Source organism: Arachis hypogaea, chromosome 19 (assembly GCF_003086295.3).
Source record: "Arachis hypogaea cultivar Tifrunner chromosome 19, arahy.Tifrunner.gnm2.J5K5, whole genome shotgun sequence".
NCBI classification, from domain to species: domain Eukaryota; kingdom Viridiplantae; phylum Streptophyta; class Magnoliopsida; order Fabales; family Fabaceae; genus Arachis; species Arachis hypogaea.
The window spans coordinates 61,283,308-61,289,136 of record NC_092054.1 but is presented as its reverse complement, the minus strand read 5'-3'; the positions used below and the strand labels follow the sequence as shown (position 1 = coordinate 61,289,136).

The following is a 5,829-nucleotide window of genomic DNA, read 5'->3' as shown; positions in this document are numbered from 1 at the left end:
GAGGCCTGAAAAAGGACTGCAGATGCTGGTTGGATTCTGATCTCCCGCACTCAAAAGCTCAATTTTCTAGAGCTACAGAATACCCAATTGGTGCACTCTCAATTGCGTGAAAAGTAGACATCCCTGAGCCTTTCCAGCAATAGATAATAGTCATACTTTGCCCAAGATTTGGATGGGCCCAAACAGGCGTTCCAAGTCAGCTCAAGAAATTCTGGGCGTTAACTCCAAAACTGACAAAGCTGGAGTTAAACGCCCAAAGTAGCACAAAAGCTAGCGGTTTAACTCCAAGAAAAGTCTCTAACACATGGAAGCTTCAATGCTAACAGCCCAAGCACACAGCAAGTTGGGCCCGAAAGAAGATTTATGCATTAATTACTCATTTCTGTATACCCTAGGCTACTAGTTCTCTATAAATAGGACCTTTTGATATTGTATTTTCATCTTTGGACACATCTTTGGACGTTTAGTCCCTAGACCTTGGAGGCTGGCCATTTGGCCATGCTTACACCATTATCACTTTTGTATTTTCAACGGTGGAGTTTCAACACACCATAGATTAAGGTGTGGAGCTCTGCTGTCCTTCATGAATTAATACAAAGTACTATTGTTTTTCTATTTAACTCAAGTCTATTTCTTCTCCAAGATATTCATTCGCACCCAAGAACATGATGAATGTGATGATTATGTGACACTCATCACCATTCTCACCTATGAACGCGTGACTGACAACCACTTCCGTTCTACATGCAAACAAGCTTGAATGTGTATCTCTTGGGTTTCTAATCTAAGATTAGAACTTTCGTGGTATAGGCTAGAATTATTGGCGGCCATTCCTGAGATCCAGAACGTCTAAACCTTGTCTGTGGTATTCTGAGTAGGATCTGGGAAGGGATGACTGTGACGAGCTTCAAACTCACGATTGTTGGGCGTGTGACAGACGCAAAAGGATCAATGGATCCTATTCCAACATGATCGAGAACCAACAGATGATTAACCGTGCGGTACAGCGTGCATAGAACATTTTCACTGAGAGGACGGGAAGTAGCCATTGACAACGGTGATGCCCAACATAAAGCTTCCATGGAAAGGAGTATGAATGATTGGAAGAAGGCAATAGGAAAGCAGAGGTTCAGGAGGAACAAAGCATCTTCATACGCTTATCTGAAATTCCAACCAAAGAATTACATAAGTATCTCTATCCTTATTTTATGTTTTATTTATCTTTTAATTATCAATTCTCCATCACATTTGAATTTGCCTGACTGAATTTACAAGGTGACCATAGCTTGCTTCAAGCCGACAGTCTCCGTGGGATCCACCCTTACTCACGTAAGGTATTACTTGGACGACCTAGTGCACTTGCTGGTTAGTTGTGCGGAATTGTGACAAAGTGTGATTCACGTTAAGAGCTCCAAGTCCTTTGGCGCCATTGTTGATGATCACAATTTTGTGCACCAAGTTTTTGGTGCCGTTGCCGGGGATTGTTCGAGTTTGGACAACTAACGGTTCATCTTGTTGCTTAGATTAGGTACTTTTCTTTTTATTTTTCAGAATTTTTAAGAATGAATTCTAGAGCTTCAAGGTGATATTCTTATCATCACAAAATCTGATTGATTCTCATCAATTTAGCTGCTGAATGTAATTTCTGCTGAAGCTTGGCCAACCATGTCTAATCTTTTTAGACTGAAGCTTTAGACTAACATTGCATGATTCCTGGAATTCTTATTAAAATTTTTGAATCCCTTTATTTTCTTTTCCATATAAGTTTCAAAAATCACAAAAAAAAATTTATAAATCATAAAAATCAAAAATATTTTATGTTTCTTGTTTGAGTCTAGTGTCAATTTTTAAGTTTGGTGTCAATTGCATGCCTCTAATTTTCGAAAAATATGCAATATGTTCTTCATTAATCTTCAAGTTGTTCGTGATGATTTCATTGCTCTGATCTTTAAATTCCCTTGTTTTGTGTGTTTAATTGTTTCTCATATGCATTCTCAATTTGTTAGTGTCTCTTATATGAAAATTTTTAAGTTTGGTGTCCTGCATGCATTGTTTGTTTGATTTGAGTTTCCTAAGATAGTTGTATTTTGATTGTTTCTCATCATTGAAAAATTCAAAAAAATTTTCAAAACTATGTCTTTTCAAGTCAATAATACAGAGAATTGAAGATTCAGAACATTCAGCAGAGGAATCAAATAGAAAAAGCTGGGCGTTCAAAACGCCCAGTGAAGAAGGAAAACTGGCATTTAAACGCCAGCCAGAACGCCCAAAAAGGTAGAATTTCGGGCGTTAAACGCCAGAATGGATACCATTCTGGGCGTTTAACGCCAGGATGACACTAGAGGGAAGATTTTGTTTTTAATTCAATTTTTTTTCCAAATTTTCATAATTTTTCAAAATCAAATCTTTTCAATCATATCTTTTTAAAATCAATTTCTTTTCAATTTTTTATTTATTACTATTTTCGAAAATCCTTGCTACAATTAGTGATTTAATTCAAAATTTTCAAGTTGTTACTTGCCTATTAAGAAAGGATCAAATTTTAAATTCTAGAATCATATCTTCTAATTTCTTGTTAGTCAAGTAATCAACTTTAATTTTAAAACTCTCTTTTTAATTTGATTTTCAATCATATCTTCTCAATCATATCTTTTCAATCACATCTTTTTCAAATTAATTTCAATCATATCTTTTTAATTTCTAATTTCAAAATCTTTTTCAAAAATCACTTAATTTCTTTCCAATCTTAATTTTCGAAAATCTCAATCAAATTTTCAAATTTCTTTTTATTATTTCAAAATCTTTTTAATTTATTTTAAAAAATTCTTCCCCTCTTCTCACATCCTTCTATTTAAGGGACTAACACTCCTCCTCAAGGTGCAATTCGAACTCTATCCTTTTTTATATGTTCGAATTCCCTTCTATCTACCTCCTCCTTCTATTCTTCTTTTCCTCTGACACCTCAAGAAATCTCTATACTGTGACATAGAGGATTCCCTACTTTCTTGTTCTCTTCTCTTTCATATGAGTAGGAACAAAGATAAAGGCATACTTGTTCAAGCTGATCCTGAACCTGAAAGGACCTTGAGAGAAAACTAAGAGAAGCTAAAGCAAAATTCTCTCTAGAGGGCCTAACAGAGCTTTTCAAAGAAGAAGAAATCATGGCAGCCAAAAAAAACAATGCCAACAATGCAAGGAAGGTGCTTGGTGACTTTACTGCACCTACTCCCGACTTCTATGGGAGAAGCATCTCAATCCCTGCCATTGGAGCAAACAACTTTGAGCTTAAGCCTCAATTAGTTTCTCTAATGCAACAGAATTGCAAGTTTCATAGACTTCCATTGGAAGATCCTCATCAGTTCTCAGCTGAATTCTTGCAAATATGTGACACTGTCAAGACCAATGGGGTTGACCCTGAAGTCTACAGACTCATACTTTTTTCTTTTGCTGTAAGAGATAGAGTTAGAACATGGTTGGATTCACAACCTAAAGAAAGCCTGAACTCTTGGAAAAGCTAGTCAATGCCTTCTTGGCAAAGTTCTTTTCACCTCAAAAATTGAGCAAGCTTAGAGTGGAAGTCCAAACCTTCAGACAGAAGGAAGGTGAATCCCTCTATGAAGCTTGGGAAAGATACAAGCAATTGATCAGAAGGTGCCCTTCTGACATGCTTTCAGAATGGAACATTATAGGTATTTTCTATGATGGTCTGTCTGAACTATCCAAGATGTCATTGGATAGCTCTGCTGGAGGATCTCTTCATCTGAAGAAGACGCCTGCAGAAGCTCAGGAACTCATTGAAATGGTTGCAAATAACCAATTCATGTACACTTCTGAAAGGAATCCTGTGAATAATGGGACAACTCAGAAGAAGGGAGTTCTTAAGATTGATACTCTAAATTCCATATTGGCTCAGAATAAAATATTGACCCAACAAGTCAATATGATTTCTCAGAGTCTGTCTGGAATGCAAGCAGCAACAGGCAGTACTAAGGGAGCTTCCTCTGACGAAGAAGCTTATGATCCTGAGAACCCAGCAATGGAAGAGGTGAATTACATGGGAGAACCCTATGGAAACACCTATAATCCTTCATGGAGAAATCATCCAAATCTCTCATGGAAGGATCAACAGAGATCTCAACAAGGTTTCAACAACAATAATGGTGGAAGAAACAGGTTTAGCAATAGCAAGCCTTTTCCATCATCTTCTCAGCACCAGACAGAGAATTCTAAGCAGAGCCACTCTGACTTAGCAGCCATTGTCTCTGATCTAATCAAAACCACTCAAAGTTTCATGACTGAAACAAGGTCCTCTATTAGAAATTTGGAGGCACAAGTGGGTCAGCTGAGTAAGAAAATTACTGAACTCCCTCCTAGTACTCTCCCAAGCAATACAGAAGAGAATCCAAAGAGAGAATGCAAGGCCATAAACACGTCTCACATGGCCGAACCTGGAGAGGAGGAAGAGGCAGTGATCTCCACTGAGGAAGACCTCAATGGACGACCACTAACCTCCATGGAGTTCCCTAATGAGGAACCATGGGAATCTGAGGCTCAGACTGAGACCATAGAGATTCCATTAAATTTACTTTTGCCATTCATGAGCTCTGATGAGTATTCTTCCTCTGAAGAGGATGAAGATGTTACTGAAGAGCAAGTTGCTAAGTATCGTGGAGCAATCATGAAGCTAAATGCCAGGTTGTTTGGTAATGAGACTTGGGAGGATGAACCTCCATTGCTCATCAAAGAACTGGATGACTTGACTAGGCAGAGATTACCTCTGAAGAGACAAGACCCTGGAAAGTTCTCAATACCTTGTACCATAGGCACCATGACCTTTGAGAAGGCTCTGTGTGACCTGGGATCAAGTATAAACCTTATGTCTCTCTCTGTAATGGAGAAGCTAGGGATCATTGAGGTACAAGCTGCAAGAATCTCACTGGAGATGGCAGACAATTCAAAGAAACAGGCTTATGGACTTGTAGAGGATGTCTTGGTAAAGGTTGAAGACCATTACATCCCTGCTGATTTCATAATCTTAGAGACTGGGAAGTGTATGGATGAATCCATCATCCTTGGCAGACCCTTCCTAGCCACAGCAAAAGCTGTGATTGATGTTGACAGAGAAGAATTGATCATTCAAGTGAATGAAGACTCCCTTGTGTTTAAAGCTCAAGGATATCCCTCTGTAACCATGGAGAGGAAGCATGAAGAGCTTCTCTCAATATAGAGTCAAACAGAGCCCCCACAGTCAAACTCTAAGTTTGGTGTTGGGAGGTTCTAACATTGCTCTGAACATCTGTGAGGCTCCATGAGAGCCCACTGTCAAGCTATTGTCATTAAAGAAGCGCTTGTTGGGAGGCAACCCAATCTTTAATTATCTATGTTAAATTTCTATTTTCTTTTGTTATTTGATGTTTTCTATAGGTTGATGATCATGTGAAGTCACAAAAACAATTGAAAAAGCAAAAACAAAAGGAAAAACAGAATGAAAAATAGAACACCCTGGAGGAGAAATTTACTGGCGTTTAAACGCCAGTAAGGGTAGCAGAATGGGCGTTAAACGCCCAGTCTGGCACCATTCTGGGCGTTTAACGCCAGGAATGGGTAAGAAGCTGGCGTTAAACGCCAGAAATGGGCAACAGCCTGGCGTTTAACACCAGGATTGGCAGAAAGGGGCGTTTTTGCACGCCACTTGGTGCAGGGATGAGATATCCTTGACACCTCAGGATCTGTGGACCCCACAGGATCCCCACCTACCCCACCTCTCTCTCTCTCTTCTTCACCCATTCACCAATCACCTCAATACCTTATCCCCAAAAACCCCTCACC

The 5,829-nt window shown here is 38.9% G+C and overlaps 1 non-coding gene across 1 annotated transcript; it reads right to left on the bottom strand.

The window, feature by feature from the left end:
* Window positions 1-3,562: 3,562 nt before the first annotated feature.
* LOC112780858 (small nucleolar RNA R71) lies at window positions 3,563-3,670 on the bottom strand. Its single transcript, XR_003191667.1, has one exon. It is a non-coding gene; the product is annotated as a small nucleolar RNA R71 (small nucleolar RNA).
* Between the last annotated feature and the right edge of the window lie 2,159 nt (window positions 3,671-5,829).